The sequence below is a fragment of the Salmo salar genome, chromosome ssa01 (assembly GCF_905237065.1).
Source record: "Salmo salar chromosome ssa01, Ssal_v3.1, whole genome shotgun sequence".
NCBI classification, from domain to species: domain Eukaryota; kingdom Metazoa; phylum Chordata; class Actinopteri; order Salmoniformes; family Salmonidae; genus Salmo; species Salmo salar.
The window spans coordinates 150,310,534-150,328,787 of NC_059442.1; the positions used below are offsets into that span (position 1 = coordinate 150,310,534).

Consider the following 18,254-nt stretch of genomic DNA (forward strand, 5'->3'; position numbering starts at 1 on the left):
AGTGGAGAACGACAGGGTGTTGTCCAGGATCACGCCAAGGTTCTTAGCACTCTGGGAGGAGGACACAACGGAGTTGTCAACCGTGATGGCGAGATCATGGAACGGGCAGTCCTTCCCCGGGAGGAAGAGCAGCTCCGTCTTGCCGAGGTTCAGCTTGAGCTGGTGATCCGTCATCCACACTGATATGTCTGACAGACATGCAGAGATGCGATTCGCCACCTGGTTATCAGAAGGGGGAAAGGAGAAGATTAATTGTGTGTCGTCTGCATAGCAATGATAGGAGAGACCATGTGAGGATATGACAGAGCCAAGTGACTTGGTGTATAGCGAGAATAGGAGAGGGCCTAGAACAGAGCCCTGGGGGACACCAGTGGTGAGAGCGCATGGTGCGGAGACAGATTCTCGCCATGCCAATGTTTACAATGTTTCCAATAAATGTTTGCATTTCAAAGAACGTGTTACTATACAACATGCTAAATGTTTTAGTCTAGTGTGTCTGTGTGCATGTGTGCGTGTGTATGTCCGTGCTTGCGCCTATGTTATGCTGTGATTTGTGATGTCACAGCTGTATTGGTAATGTGTCAGTCATTACTGTCTCCAGTGACTCTTGCTCATCACACTAAATGGGTGTTGATTAGTTGACAGAAGAGCAGTGCTGTGTGTGTGTCAGCATGGCTTCCAGCATGCTTTGTGTCACACTGGCAGTAATGGGATGCTGTCATCTCTGCTTGCATCACTCTCTCTCTCTTTCTCTGTCTCTCTCTTTCATCCTCTTTTTATCTATCTTGGAGTGGCAGGTAGCCTAGTGGTAACCGAAAGGTTGCTGGGTCAAATCCTCGAGCTGACAAGGTAACAATCTGTCGTTCTGCACCTGAACAAGGCAGTTAACCCACTGTTCCTAGGCCGTCATTGTAAATAAGAGTTTGTTCTTAACTGACTTGCCTAGTTAAATGAAGGTTAAATAAAAATGGAAAAATAATAATATTTCGCTGTCTCTCTCTGTCTCTCACTCTCTCTCTCTCTTTGTCTCTCTCTGTCTGTCTCTCAGTGAACATAAGATAACCACTAATGGACATACAGACATTAATTGCTACTGACTCATACAAACATTTTCCATTTTCAGCAGACTACCTGAGCGTTGCTCGACTCTGTAGTTATGATGAAGCTGTAAATGTCACCCAACTTTTCCTCAATTCTGCCCCCCCCCCCACACACACACACACATACACACACGCTGATACAGCTGATTGGCTGAATATGTGAATTCCACCTCTCCTCTTGCATTTCTCGACTCTGTCCTGTCCTTTCCTCTAACTCTTGTTCTCTTTATATTACAGTGTTACATAGTTACATAGTTAAATGTGATAAAGCAGCAGCAAAACATGAGTTCTGGACTGTAAACACCGAGAAGAACACACACAAACAGCGGGGCCAAAGATCAATATTATTTCTCTAAAGCCACTTAACTGCTCTTCTCTGATTGGTTGTCCTGGGTGAAAAGGAAAGACCTGATTATCAGATGAGTCACCAGATAGAGACAGCATGAATGGAGGAAAATTGAAGAGCAATAAGTGGAAAGGTAGGTCAGAAATTATTCACCAATCATGTGCTGTGAGTGGGTGTCAGGAGAAATTAAACTCTGGTCAAGTCACAGTGGTAATAATATACCTGGATAGAGAGAGAGAATTATTATGATAGAGAGAAAATAACAAAATATTGTTAAGGTACAAACACAACATGAAGTAAGGGGCATGTTTCCAAATGGACTTTATTGTACACTTTCGCTGCCTCCATCGCTGCTTTCTCTCTCTCTCTCTCTCTCTCGCTCTCTCTCTCTCTCTCCCACTCACACTGACACACACACACACACTCACTCTCGCTCACTCTCTTTGTCCAGGGTCTACTTGTTATGCAGTGAGGGAGATGTGAGACCTCACCCTCTCTCACTTTCCTCTCCAATCTGTTCATTTCTTGTCATTTACCCTCCTAACAAGGCCTTATTCACCACTATCGTCCCCAAGGAGAAGACGACTCCTATTTACATAATTGAAGGAATCAGGACAGATAATACATTACTTAGAGTGAGAGAGAGAGAGAGAGAGAGAGAGAGAGAGAGAGAGAGAGAGAGAGAGAGTGTGTGCGCCTTTGGAGGTTTGAACCCTGCTCGTTCAGCACTTGCGGTTCAAACACAGGTCACTCAGACACTAACACACGAACACACACCATGCTAGACACAGACACCCCAGAAAAACACCATGCTAGACACAGACACCCCAGAAAAACACCATGCTAGACACAGACACCCCAGAAAAACACCATGCTAGACACAGACACCCCAGAAAAACACCATGCTAGACACAGACACCCCAGAAAAACACCATGCTAGACACAGACACCCCAGAAAAACACCATGCTAGACACAGACACCCCAGAAAAACACCAACACTCTCCTGTCCTCTCGTCTCCTTTCCTCTCGTCTCCTTTTTTGCCTCCTCTTTCATCTACTCTCCTCCGCTCTCGTCTCCTCAAATTTCCTCTCCTCTTGTCTTCTCTCATTTCCTCTCCTCCAACCTCCTCTTCGCTCCTCTATTCTTGTGCTGCACATTGTGTGTGTCCCCTTCAATACAGTGAAAAGCCCATAGAGACTGTGAAAAGGGTTAAGGTTGACTCAATTAAATATTGATTAAATAGATAATAATAATAATAATAATAGTCCTCTGACTATTACCATTCACACTCTACTGCTCTGTCACGTTTTGCCATTTTAGTGGTGTGTGTGTGTGTGTGTGTTTGTGTGTGTGTGTGTGTGTCCCTATGTTATCGTCATTACTTTAATTATGTGTGTTATCTTTTTTTCATCACATGCAGACAGCTCATGAATAATTCCATGTGTGTGGGAAAATCATAAGAGTTTATCTACCCTGAAAAACACTTATTGACACACACACACACACACACACACACACACACACACACACACACACTAACACTAACACATACGGCTGATTAATAAAAAGATACGAGTGACAGAATGGAGGAGAATCTCAGCATGTGACACCCCGCGGAGCAACACTCCTCACACACACAGTCATTTGTATGTGCGTGCGTGAGGGTGGGTATGTGTTGTGATCTATGAGATGTGACAGTGTGTGTCATCATGGCAGACACACTGAGGCTTTGAGGAATGATAAACACACATGCCCTCTAAAAAAGCCACCCCACGACAAGACTTACCCTTGTGTCTGTCTGTGTGTGTGTGAGTGTGAGTGTGTGTGTCTCTTCTTCTAAGCTGGTATGGCTGATTTACATGCAGTGATTCAGCTCCCTCTAGGACTCAACTGACCCCCTACACACATGCACCTACGTGGACACATGCACACACACACATATAAACACACACACAAACCCAGACACACCAGGGGAGGATACAGGCCATTTCCGCCCCACAGAGAGGTGTTCAGTGAAGGTGTGAGTCTGGCAGAGCAGGGAGTTAAGCGAGAGGGAGGAAAGCGAGAGGGAGACCGATAAAGAGAGAGAGAACAAACTGTCCGTGTGTATGAGGATACCGTGGAACACACATCTCTCGCTCCCCCTTCTCTCCTCGCTACCTTCCTAAATATCAACATTAACCCCTATCCTATCTGTTCTCAGTGGGATTGAAGATCAAACCAGCTTGTTTCTCAGCACGTGTTCAGTAGAGTGCAGTTGTCACGACTTGCAGACAGTCTACCTGTTAGGTGTAGATGTGCTGATTGAAGAGAGAGGAGAGGTTCATCACATCCGTTATTACACAGACCAACAGCACCACCCTGTGGCCTTATACAGCACTGCATCTTCTTTGCTGTCACAGAGGATTGTGCCTGGAACTGTGTGACGAGTATTTTCTGAGGAGTTGTATATGTAAAAGGATATAGAATGTGTGTTTTTTTGTCAGACAATCATTTCCATTGCATTGTCCATCATCCATCAACGTAAGACTTCCATTGAAAAACTATTGGCTCAATCATTTTCAGACACAAAATATCTGTATGGCATAAGGGAGGTCGAGCAGCGTTTATTCCTTTACTGTACAGACACATTCCAAAAAGCTGAGCAGTCATGTGTGCATTTAGACCGAAACTACACTAAACAACCATACTGAAATATAGACATACACCAAAATATATTTCAAAGAATATAGAGAAACAAACAGAAATATATCCATCTGCTCTGGAAGTCTTCACTGTAAATAACAAGACATTGTCATTACTAAACCACAGTGTGCGTGTTGAAGAAGCAGCTACAATATCACACACAATATAGAGAAATATATAGATGGCACATAGTTAAATAGGCAGGAATAACAATAGGCATCTGTTTAGTTGCGTGTCTGGTTTCAGTTCATATATGAAAGTAAGTTTAAGCATTTGGATTGACACTGCAAAAACAGCACTGATCTGTTCAATACATACCAGCAGCAACAACACACAGGCAACATTCTGGTCGTAACAAAAGACCATTGAAAATGTAAAAAAAAAATCACTGAGTGAAATGTGCTGTTCGGCGTAATCTCATCTGTCATACACATGCATCATCACTGATCTACAGTGCATCTACATATCGTCTTAAATACAAACCACACCATCCCTCTGACTTCTGACACACCATTCACCGACCATTAATTAATCTATCTATCTATCCATCCATCCACCAGCTAGGACCAGGAGGTTTTCCTAACCATGTGATCTGACCAGGGAAAACTCCAGGTCCTAGTACCAGACTACTTGGCTCTGCTGGTCAGAGAAAATCTCTCTGGCTTCGAAACTAACATCTCCATCATGTGCTTATCCTACTTCTCTGGTTCATACAGGCTTAATGGTTAGGGCAAGATGTTGTCTGTGTGTGTGCAGAAACATAGCATAGTGTAGTCTGCCGTAGTGACAGTATCAGTACTAGTCATTACGATATAGACAGTACAGAAATGTCAATGTTAGAACAGAAACACCCATATATAGAGAGAGAGAGAGAGACAAGAGGGAAGGGCTTGAGTGGTGTGTAAGCCACTGTGCCTCTTTATGTTGTCATCATTACTTCAAGCGAGGGTAGAACTCTGCTAGGGTGCTCTGAGGGATTCTCTTCATCATCTCTGTGAGGAAGATTCTCATCAGCTACCAGCTGATGTCCAGCGTCTCAAACACAGTCCTGTTCTCATAGGCTCCGAGAACAGAGAGAATTAAATGAGATGTTATAAAAACACACACATAGCCCCACCCCCCTCCCCTATACACCAGTGTACCCTGGGCGATGAAGTTCTTCTGAAACTTCTGTGGGAACTCCAGCTGGAGCAGATCATCATGCGTGAGAGCCTCCTCTCCCACCACAGCCTTCATCGCCTGCACGTCCTTACCTATAGCATAACACGCAAACTATATATACAAACACACGTACACGATTACAGATTTTACTAGTAGAAGTGCTGAACGTTGTTGAGCAGTGTGTGTGTGTGTGTGTGTGTGTGCGTGCGTGCATGTGCGCGTGTAAGCATGTGTGCGGGTGTGTGCGTGTGTGCGTGTGTGTGTGTGTGTGTGTGTGTGTGCCAGCTGGTTGGAGACATCCGAGTGGTCTATGCGTTTCATCCCTTCTCCGATGGCTGACTTCATCAGACAAGAGAGAGACGGCAGAACGTTGATGGGAGGATAGATCTAGAGAGAGGAAATATTTTTCGCCATCATGAACAGCAGATTACTGCACTTTCTCAGTGAACACAATGTCCTGAGCAAAAGTCAAATTGGATTCCTACCAAATTATCGAACATAAGATCACATTTATATCCTACACACCCTAATCTTCTGATTAATATCTAAAAAAGAGCCACCAAATGTTATAATAATTTAAAAACAAGTGACCCCCAATCCAACCATTACCAAGCCCTTAACTGCCAAGAGGTGACCATAGAGAAGAGTCCCCTCAGCCACTGGTCCTGTGGCTCAATTCACTAACCACTACCAACCCAACAAAGCCTAAGGACAGCACTCAGAAAATCTGGCCCAACCAAATTATCACAAAATACAAATTTAAATATATCACCTATTGGAAAGAAATCACAAAAAATCTAAGTAAACTTCAATACTATTTGCCTCTAAACAGACAGTACATGGTGGCAGACTGACCACTGTAACTGATAGAAAAATGAGGAAAGCACTATGTACAGACTCAGTGAACACAACCTAGCCATAGAGAACGGTCATCACAGGCAAACCTAGCTGACCAGAGAGGACAGGCTGTGCTCATTCTGCCCCCAGGAAGAGACATTGACAGAGCTGCATTTTCTGTCAAACTGTGACAGATATTCTGACATAAGAAATACATTCTTTCCCCAAATTATAAAACAATACAAAGAATTAGACAACCTAAATGATGAAGACAAACTTAAATAAAGATCTTTTTTTGGTTTTTTATTTCATATATAAAACATACAATCTATTTGCACTGAATCCACAAAACATCTACATCACATCAGTCATCTAACAGACTGCCATCCAGAGAGACCAACAGAAGCAACCAGGGTCAACACCCTGCTCAAGAGCACGTCGACAGATCTCATACAAAGTAAAAAATGGGGACCCGAACCTGTGACCTATCAGCCACCGGCCCAAGCTCCCAACCCCCAGGCCACCAGCCCTCCAAGATCCCCTCCACAGTTCCTCCAAGAGCTGCTTCTCAACAATCTGAACCCCCACACACACACACACACAGACACACACACACCAACAACCATAAAAATGAACAAAAAAGAAAAAAGAGAACGACAAAGGAAAACAGAAAACAACAATGCAAAAAAACTAAAGACATCAAGGACAACAAAAATCATAACAGCAAGGCCAACTGTATCTGTTTGAGTGCATGTATGACACTTTTTACATGTGAGTATGTGTGTGTGTCCGTGTATTTGCTCATGTGTGCATTTGAATGAGAGTGTGTGTATATGCATGTGTACAAACACCTGCGTGGCATCAGCCTCGGGAAAACAGGTATTAGCTGTAACAACACTGCTCCTCAGTGTCATTCAAACGTACTTTTTCTTTTGACTTAATTTGACTTTTATCTTTGACCGTCATTCTAACCCCCACCCAGCAACTCCACTCCCACTTGTCTATAATTCCACATCCCAACCCTCAGCTTCCCTCAGCCCATCCCATCTATCTTTCCTGGCCACCCTCTTCGGATTTCTATGCACCATATATCTTTCAACTATGCTGTGATTTTAAACATACAATTTGAATCTATCTAATCGAATAGATTCCACAGATTGCAAGTTGAAGATAAATACTTTTACTAAGAGTTTTAGTATATTAGTAATTGACTGACCCAGTCACTCCAGATCTCCCAACAATACTATTTCTAGGGTCAATTTCATCTTAATGTTATGCATTTTCAGCCATTCCTGAACCTGAGTCCAGAAACAGGCTACCTGAGGGCAATACCAGAACAAATGGTCTAATGGTTCTGTATCCTCACAACAAAACCTGGAGAGCTGCGATGATTGTATGCTCTAAATATTCCACATTTTGTTGATGGCAAGAATTCTGTACAATAATTTTAGCTGAAAAGCACTAAGTATTGAATCTTGAGTCGTTTTGTATATCAACGCATACACCCTATACCATGGAATCGGTACATCAAAAATCTCATCCCAACTAATAAACAATTTAGTGAAAAAACAAAATGCAGTGTTTTAGCAGCCACATTTGTGGCCTCCTGCCACAACCTGAGGAACAGCCAGTGAGAAGTATAGTGTTGTTATTCATATTTGACGATTCTTTATTCTATTCTGAACATCACTTGAGAGAATCGATTTGCCAGACACGTTCAGCTAGTATCCTGTCAATGCCCAGAGGAGCTGTTGAAGGTAACAGTCATACTGCTGTGTGTGTCTCTGTGGTGTTACCTATCTGTTATGCAGCTGTCTGTCCATGTAGATCTGTCCCTCGGTGATGTATCCTGTCAGGTTAGAGATGGGGTGAATGATGTCTGAGAAAGACAAGAGAGAGAGAGAGAGAGAGAGAGAGAGAGAGAGAGAGAGAGAGAGAGAGAGAGAGAGTGTAAAGTATTGTCCATTGTATAGGGATCTGGGTGATAAACATACCATGTTTGGGTATAGTAAATTAACCCCTCGTTCCATGTGTCTCTCCTCAGGCCGGTGGTGGCTGGTCCACTCCAGGAGTCTGAGGTGCGGGAGGTTCCTCCACCCCCTCTGGACATCGAGGGGGCCCCGGTGTATGCAGTTCGATCCATACTGGATTCGAGGCGTCGTGCAAGGGGCCTTCAGTACCTCGTGGAGTGGGAGGGGTACGGTCCGGAGGAGAGATGCTGGGTGCCGGTAGAAGATGTGTTAGACCCATCGATGCTGCGGGAGTTCCATCATCTCCATCCGGATCGCCCTGCGGGTCGTCCCCGAGGCCGGTGTCGGCGCGCTCTCAAGGGGGGGGGGGGTACTGTCACGACTTCCGCCGAAGTCAGTCCATCTCCTTGTTCGGGAGGCGTTCGGTGGTCGACGTCACCAGTCTTCTAGCCATCGCCGATCCACCATTCATTTTCCATTTGTTTGTCTTTGTTTTCTACACACCTGGTTTCATTCCCCAATTACATGTTCATGTATTTAACCCTGTTTCCCCCATGTTGTTGTGTGTGATTGTTTCTATGTTCATTCGGTCCATTATGGCTGGTTTTCAACGGGTGCTGTTTTCACCCGTGCGTAATTGATTACCATTTATTGTTGGTCAAGTGTATTGTTACCTTGTGCCTTTATTTTGAGTAAAGTACGTTGCTCACTCATTCTGCTCTCCTGTACCTGACTTCATGCACCAGCTACACCCACCTTCTGACAGCTTCCAACTCACACTCTCAAACACGTAGATCCCCTGAACACAGCTCACTTTCCAGCCCACTTTCCAGCTCACACTCTCAAACACATAGGTCGCCTAAATGCAGCTCACTCTCCAGATCCCAATCACCTGAATTCTGATCACCTGTTCACACACCTGTATGTCATCATCACACACTATTTAGTTCAGTTCTTTGCACCCCGTTATTGTGAGGCATTGTTTGTTTTGTGACACATGTCTATTCAAAGCTCTGTTTTTCCCTGTAATTGAATCCTCCCGTGTATGATAGTTTTTGCCTGCCTCACTAATGACACCTTTTGCCTATTCCCTGTCTGTACTTTAGCCTATCAGATTTCCTGTTATCAACCCATTGCCTGATCTCCCGGATGACGTAATTAGCCTTTTCCCTGCCTGTACTGTTGCCTTTTTGGACCCCCTGTGTATAACCTTCTGCCTGCCACTGGACCCAGCTACCTGCCTCCTCCTGTGTATGACCTTCTCCCTGCCCCCAGGACCAGCTACCTGCCTCCTCCTGTGGTCCTTTACAATAAACACCTGCTGCACCCTGCGCTTGAAACCAGCTCTCTGTCTCCCATCGTGTTCATTATAATCATCACTTGATTTCCCTGAATTTACAAGCTACTACAAAATCTAAAAGGTACTCGAGGATATTAGAAATTAAACAACACACTTCTTCAAGATCCTATTCTCATTGGAAACACCAAATCGTTAGCCAAATATATTTTTGCAAGAAAAGACTTGGGTCATGGAAGTAGATGGGAATTTTTCAAATATACATTTACATTTACGTCATTTAGCAGACACTCTTAACCAGAGCGACTTACAAATTGGTATAAAGTCAGAGTTATAGCCATTAAATGTGCCAAAGGGCTGATGCACTTAAAGAACCTTAGAGTAAAAGAGTTGATGAGCAAGCTTGACAGTTTTCTAAAGAAAGATTATCTCAAGAAGTCTGTATTTAATTCTTTACAACTAGAATTAGAACAGTTCTACACAGATCTGGGAAAGTGTGCCTTTGTCAGATCAAGAGCAAAATGGATTGAAGAGGGTGAAAGAAACACTAGTTACTTTTTGCACTTGAAAAGAGAAACTACAAAAGAAAATCTATAACTGCACTCAAATGTAATGTGTTATGCAAAGATCCCATTATAATATCAACATTTGTCCATTCCGTAAAGCCTTTGACACAATTGAACATCAATTTCTCTTTAGGTCACTAAAACTCACAAACAACTCACAATTTCAGGAAGATGGATATGAAAGCTACATTTACCACATTCAGAATTATGTCCCTGTAACTGAGGATGATTTCCACTCAGTTTGCCGATTCACCTGTGTCAACTGAAGAGATTAGAGAGGCTCTGAATTCAATGAAAAAAGGGAAATCACCTGGCCCTGATGGCCTGTCAGTTGAATTCTATAGACAGTTTTGGGAGTTACTATCAAGGCACAAGGCGAGACCCAGATGCAAACACAGGAGGCAGATAGTTGGAGTCTTACAATGTTTATTAATCCAAAGGGGTAGTCAAGAGAATGGTCGTGGACAGGCAAAAAAGTCAAAACCAGATCAGAGTCCAGGAGATACAGAGTGGCAGACAGGCTCATGTTCAAGGCAGGCAGAATGGTCAGGCAGGCGGGTACAAAGTCCAGAAAGAGGCAAGTGTCAAAACCGGGAGGACAACAAAAAGGAGAATGCAAAAAGCAGGAGAACGGGAAAAACAATGTTTTTTTATTTTACTAGGCAAGTCAGTTAAGAACAAATTCTTATTTTCAATGACAGCCTAGGAACAGTGGGTTACCTGCCTTGTTCAGGGGCAGAACAACCAATTTGTACCTTGTCAGCTCAGGGATTTGAACTTGCAACCTTTCAGTTACAAGTCCAATGCTCTAACAACTAGGCTACACTGCCACCCCAGTTGACTTGGAAACATACAAGTTGAACTGACACAGAGAGACAGGAAACAGGGATAAATACACTGGGGAAGATCAGCGAAACCTGGAGGGGGTGGAGACAATCACAAGGACAGGTGAAACAGATCAGGGCGTGACAGTTACTAGAATACCCTATTTTTAATATGTTTCAAGATTGCATTGAAAATGGGGAAATGGTCTCCACAATGAAACAGGGCCATATTTCAATGATTCCGAAGCCCGATAAAGACCCTTCTCTCAATGTTGATTACAAATTGATTGCTCTGGTTTATGCCAAAAGATTAAAGAAAGGAATAGATACAATTGTAAATGAGACTCAAACAGGATTTATGAAGTGCCGTCACATAAACTCTAACATTCGTTTAGTCTTGGACCTTCTAGATTATTCAGATGCAATTGACTCAGATGCGGTTGTCTTATTTTCGGACTTCTGTAAAGCCTTTGACACAATTGAACATGAATTTCTCTTTAGGCCACTTTAGGCCACTACATTTTATCAAAGTCATTTGCATGTTTTACAAAGATATAAATAGTTCTGTGTTACTAAATCTTAATACATCCAAAAGATTCAGTATAAACAGAAGTGTATGACAGGGATGCCCAATTTCGACATTTTTATTAATTTTGGTTGTGGAACTTCTATCTCTAGATATTCTGAATAATGCATACCTGCATGGCTTAACCATTTTTAACAAATAAATCAACATTTCCCAAACTGGCTTTTGATACTACTCTTTTTTAAGAGACAAAGACCAGGTCGCCCTTAATGCTATCACTGCATTCTCTATTGCATCTGGATTAAAACTGAACGTTTCTAAATGTGAAATCTTATGTTTATATGAATCTGATGATAAATAAATAGAAGATATTCCTGTAAAGGACTGTGTTAAATATTTAGGAATACATCTGTCAAACCACTTAGTTAGATAACATGAATTTCTCTCTAGAAAACCCAAACTATTTTCAATAATTGGCAACAAAGGGAACTATCTATACTTGGAAGAGTACTTCTGTCCAAGGCAGAGGGACTGTCTCGCTTTGTGTACCCCTCATTATCTTTATTTGTAAATCCCTCTACTTGTAAAAAGATCAACAAGACCTTTCTTGACCTAATCTGGAAAATAAGTCTCACAAACTAAAAAAGTCAGTCTTCTCTAATAAAAGAGCTGACGGAGGTCTGGAAGTATTGGATTTTGTTGACATAAATAACACTTTCGCAATTAACTGGTTGAAAAGATGTTTGATCAATACTGAATCAATATGGTATTTCATTCCAAATAATGTGTTTAACAAGTTGGGAGGTCTTCGTTTTTTACTGAAATGTAATTATATTCCTGAAACATTACCTGCTAAATTGGCAAGGTTTCACCAACAAGCTTTAATGGCCAGGAAAACATGTCTCCTGCACATTTTTTCCCCACTTAAAGCGATTTTGTGGAATAATTCAGACAAAACTGTAAGGAATAAGTTATTGTTCTACCTCAGCTAGCATGAGAGGAATATTGATTTTGTTTTTGATGTTTTTGACAACAGGGGTAATATTCTTACATATGAACAATTTATAACATTGAATGAGTTCCCAATACCTTTCAGAGAGTTTATTTCTGTGATCTAAGCCATTCCCAGTGGTCTAACTAAACTAATGAAAACTCATCTTAGCTTTGGTAATGATCACAAAGCTTATCCAGAACTCAGTTTGGAAGGCGTGGGCTTACTTGAGAAAGACAAATTCTCCATTCGCGGAACCAACTGATGCCTAGAGGAACATTTTTCTGGAACATGCTTATTCCTGACATTATCTGTAAAAAAAAGCTTGGTTAAGGCCTTACAAATATTGTATACCAAACAAATTTAAGGAAGTGCACTTTAAAATTCTACATAAGATATATTCATTGTCCAAATTTGTGGCTATTCATTATATCTGTGTTTTCTGTGGAAAAAGGTGAGAATCTGACTCACTTGTTCTTTGAATGTAAATTTGTGTCAGAATTTTGGAAAAACCTTGCAGAATACTTATTTACCATTATGAACACTACCCATGTTTATGACATGGAGGATATAATATGTTACTATTGCAATGATAACAAGACCATTGAAATGATTGTCAATTTTTTTATTCTTCTTGCCAAATACTTTATACACAAACAAAAATTCCAGAATTCTATAGCAAAATCACACATATTTTTGATATAATTTAATTATCTTGTTAAAACATTATCCCTAGTGAATAACAACAAGAATAACATCTTCCTGAATCATTATGAGATTTTTTCAGAGTGAATACAATTGCACTAGAATTGTTTATTATTATAATGTTTTATTATTTTATTGATATTTATTGTATGTTTTAGTATTTTTTTGTTAATACCTGTCACAACGTCGACTGAAGGTGGCGCCTCTCCTCGTTCGGGCGGCGCTCAGCGGTCGTCGGCCTACTAGCTGCCACCGATCCTCTTCATTTTCTTTTGGTTAGGTCTGGTTTATGTGTGCACCTGTATTGCGTTAGATCGTTTGTGGGGGGTAATTTAGTCTCTCTATTTAGGTTTGGGTATTGTGCGTGATTGTTTTTTGTCTGGTTTGGTTAGGTTGGGGTTAAGGCATTTTCCTCTGCCTTTTGTGTATGTAAGGCTGCGTGTTTTGGGCTCTTTCTGTGTTTGTATTTTTGCCCTGCCTTCATGTTGTTGGCAGTTTTTGGACTATTGCCTATTAAACGTGTGTTCACGGACCTTGGTCTCCTGCGCCTGACTTCACCCCTCCTGCTGCTTTGAGTCTCCTGACAAAACCTGTGTTTTGTTAGACATGTTTGATGTAGCATTGTAAGTTGTTGATTTTTGTATTATGAATAAAAAATAAGATATTTTAAATCTTGTAGGCCGAGGAACTTGTATTCAAAACTTGAATATTCCCGAGCATCCGCCATTCAACAATATTAGTTCCTACTTTTTGGTATTACTGCGCTCTCGTATTTTTATTTATTTTTTAATATAACCTTTTTAACTAGGCAAGTCAGTTAAGAACAAATTATCATTTACAATGACTACCTACTAAAAGGCCTCCTGCGGGGACGCGGGCTGGGATTAAATAGGCAGAATAACTAGCAAAATTAGCAATTGTGAGAAAATAAACACAAGGACGTCGGTCGCCAGTGCAGTGACTTCAACTTCATCAGCTGTTTAGCTTACTGTTATTGTAGCTAGTTTGCTGATACAGTTAGCAAGCTAGCTCTACCTTTACTGACATGAAATTTTTTTTGCTTTGTGTGTTTAAATTACCCTGACGTTATAGACATGCAATCAGCCCCACAATTAAGAGGGACTGTTTTCAGAAATCAGTCCGAAGTTCCTCCGCAATTACATAGGTTACTTTGGGTTAGTTACAGATTGTATGCCAGATAATGTGATATAATGCCAAATATTTTTGGTGTCCATTACAGGAAGCCCTATACAAAACGCAGCCATATTTTTTTCAACTAACCAGTTCCTTGCGATACTTTTTTTCACTGAATCAAGAATAAAGAAGTATCTTAGAAATGTCAATTTCCTGTTGCAGGTGGTTCTATAAAAATCATGGAAAATTCAGAAAGATATTAAATCCATGTTTTGTATCGAGTGAGATTCATCTGTGTAGATCTTTGTTTTGGTCGCATTGTGTAATGTGGCACAATACATTATGAAGGTAGGCAGAAACTGCTTCTCCAATAGAAATCCCTGATCACGCTTGTAGGCGATGTCATGGTGACATTGGCTAGCTAAGCTCATGCACAGAAACACATAATTGGGTCTAATGGTCATCACACACCGCACTGCACATGTGCAGGCCGTAAAATCAAAAGCACTCCTTCAATGTAAAGTTATTTTTTGACGAAAATGAAAACGTATCAGTTTGTCACTTTCCCGAGGTTGGATTAATAACATGTTCAACTACTTAAGACATTGCCTCAAATCTAGGTTGTGTCTTTATTTTTCAAGAAAATTAACAACTATAGAAGAATTTTTCACTCTTCTCATAGACTTCTCAAACACCTAACCCCGGCCTATGCTTGGTTTGCTTCACAAGTGTTCCCGGAAGTCTCACGATGTTGCGCCTCTGGGTTTAGAAAATCTGTGGATGCGGTGTCATGTACTTCACAAGAGGCCGCATCACATAGAAACAAATAGTTCCTGCAAAGATGCTGGGAAATGATATATGTGAGGTAGCTAAGATGGCGAGGAACTTCCTTGCGTGGTACAAAACATGGATTTAATACACTACATGACCAAAAGTATGTGGACACCTGCTCATTGAACATCTCATTCCAAAATCATGGGTATTAATATGGAGTTGGTCCTCCCTTTGCTGTCTCCACTCTTCTGGGAAGGCGTTCCACTAGATGTTGGAACATTTCTGCGGGGACTTGCTTCCATTTTGCCACAAGAGCATTAGTGAGGTCAGGCACTGATGTTGGGATCGATTAGGCCTGGCTCGCAGTCGGCGTTCCAATTCATCCCAAAGGTGTTCGATGGGGTTAAGGTCAGGGCTCTGTGCAAACCAGACAAGTTATTCCACACCGATCTCCAAAAAACTTTTCTGAATGTACCTCGCTTTGTGCACAGGGTTTCATTCTGAAACAGGAAAGGGTCTTTCCCAAACTGTTCCCACAAAGTTGGAAGCACAGAATTGTCTAGAATGCCATTGTGTGCTGTAGCGTTAAGATTTCCCTTCACTGGATCTAAGGGGCCTAGCCTGAACCATGAAAAACAGCCCGCCCCAGACCATTATTCCTCCTTCACCATACTTTACAGTTGGCACTATGCATTGGGGCAGGTAGCGTTCGCTGGAAACTGCCAAACCCAGATTATTCCATTGGACTGCCAGATGGTGAAGTGTGATTCATCACTCCAAATAACGCATTTCCACTGCTCCAGAGCTTTACACCACCCCAGCCGAGACTTGGTATTGCGCAGGGTGATCTTAGGCTTGTGTGAGGCTACTCGGCCATGGAAACCCATTTCATTAAGTTCTAGACAAACAGTTCTTGTACTGACATTGCTTTCAGAACCCGCGGTCCCGTTCTGTGAGCTTGTGTGGCCTACCACTTTGTGGTTGCTTCTAGATGTTTCCACTTCACAATAACAGGACTTGCAGTTGACCGGGCAGCTCTAGCAGGGCAGAAATTTGACAAACTGACTTGTTGACGGTCCTATGACGGTGCCACGTTGAAAGTCATTGTGCTCTTCAATACGACCATTCTACTGCCAATATTTGTCTATAGAGATTGCATGGCTGTGTACTCGATTTTATACACCTGTCAACAACGAGTGTGGCTGAAATAGCCAAATATACACATTTGAAGGGTTGTCCACATACTTTCGCAGGTTTTTGTAGAATCACAGGCAACTGGAAACTGACATTTCTAAGATACTTTTTTTACCGACTCGAATATAAAGAAAGTATCGCCAAGAACAGGTTAGCTGAAAAATCTATGGTAGCGGTTTGTATGGGGCTTTCCTGTAACGCCAAGTAATGGATACCAAAGATCTTTGATTATATCACATTATCTGACATACAATCTGTAGCTAACTTTGGGTCAGCTGAGCAGAGCAGCTGACTCGGGACGGGAGGCTACTGTAATGACTCGTGGCAGAACCGCTGCTCCATGAAAACTCAAAATAATGTTAGCATTAGTACTACTACAGTAGCTTGCTAGCTATCTTTTGTTGAAAGCATTCAACATTTTGTGTGCAGCACTAAGTAGATAGCTAGCTGGTTGGTTTGTAGCATTGTTTCAGTGACTGGCTCAGCTAGCAGTCTGATGTTGGACAAATTTACACTAGCTTTAGTTCCCATTGTCAAATGTGAGAAATTGTGTTTTTTGAAGAACAAAAATCCTTAGTTAGATGTAAAATGGGCCGAAGAAAATCACAATTATTGACAGATGTATTATTTTAGCTTATAGTGATTCAGACTGTTATGAGGCAGAAATGGTATTCAGCAGACGATGTCAACAAGGTAATATTTTGGAATTTTAGATAGCACATTGTAGCCAAACTACTTTTGATCTATCCTATTACTCTTTGTGAGATACGAGACAGATCAGTGTAGGCAGAATCCACGTGCTATCTGATGTAAGACAATGGGGATCTGGGTGATAGACATACCATCATTGGGCATAGTTAGTATAGGGATTTGGGTGATAAACATACCATCATTAGGCATAGTGGGTATAGGGATCTGGGTGATAGAGCCATTGCATTTTAAAAACATTCCAATAATAATCTGTCAATTTAAGCTACAGATATCTGTCTTTTTACATCGGATGCGTCTCAATACACCACCGATGTAGCACTTCCACATCTGCAGTGAAAGGATCGTCTTTAGCGACCAAAAGCTACAATTATTATGATCACTCTATGGAAAGATGAGCCTCTCACAAACACGATGGTGTTCTCAGTTATCCTCTACGACCCCCACACGCTTCTTGGGACTAGTCTGAAGTCGGTACAGCCGATCTGCCAACTTTTTTTGTTTGAACAGTTTAGTCTACACACTAATATGTGACTCTCATGAATATGTACATGTCGGTTGTTTTGCTCTAGGTCGCCCACAGGCCTCACAAGACCCATCTGAAGGTCCCCTGGTACCAGTTGAAAAAATGTATTGGAAGTATACTGTACCATTGAAAAGTTTGGACACACCTACTCATTTCAGGGTTTTCTTTATTTTTTACTATTTTCTACATTGTAGGATACTAGTGATGACATCAAAACTCTGAAATCACACATATGGAATCATGTAGTAACCAAAAAAGGGTTAAACAAATCAAAATATATTCTATCTTTGAGATTCTTCAAAGTAGCCAGTTAAATAATAAACACACATATTTCTATCCTAAGGGCTGTGGGGTGAGACAGGGATGCAGCTTGAGCCCCACCCTATTCAACATTCCACATCCACAGGTAATTTCCACAAGACTGTGAACGATCTGAGAGACAAGGCAAGAAGGGCCTTCAACGCCATCAAAAGGAACATAAATCTCAAAATTAGGATCTGGCAAAGAAATACTTCAATCAGTTACAGAACCCATTGCCTTCTATGGTTGTGAGTTCTGAGATCCACTCACCGACCAACAATTCACAAAATGGGACAAACAACCAATTGAGACCCTTTGTATGCAACATAAAACTGGAAACTTGCTAGTTATCAAAATCCAGAAAAGAGCTGTTAAATTCTACAAACGCCTAAATGGAAGTGATGTTTACACATTCCACCTACAGAGAGATTCACCTAGAGAAGCGTTCCCTCAGCCAGCTGGTTCTGGGGCTCCGTTCTCAAACACAAACAGACCACACAGAGCCCCAGGACAGCAACACAATTATACCCAACCAAATTATGAGACAGAAAAAAGATAACTATACTGAACAAAAATATAACCGCAACATGTAAAGTGTTAGTCCCATG

General features: G+C 41.6%; 1 pseudogene; it reads right to left on the bottom strand.

Annotated features, from left to right (window-relative positions):
* Positions 1 to 5,066: 5,066 nt before the first annotated feature.
* Positions 5,067 to 17,060, bottom strand: LOC106567907 (V-type proton ATPase subunit B-like; annotated as a pseudogene).
* Between the last annotated feature and the right edge of the window lie 1,194 nt (positions 17,061 to 18,254).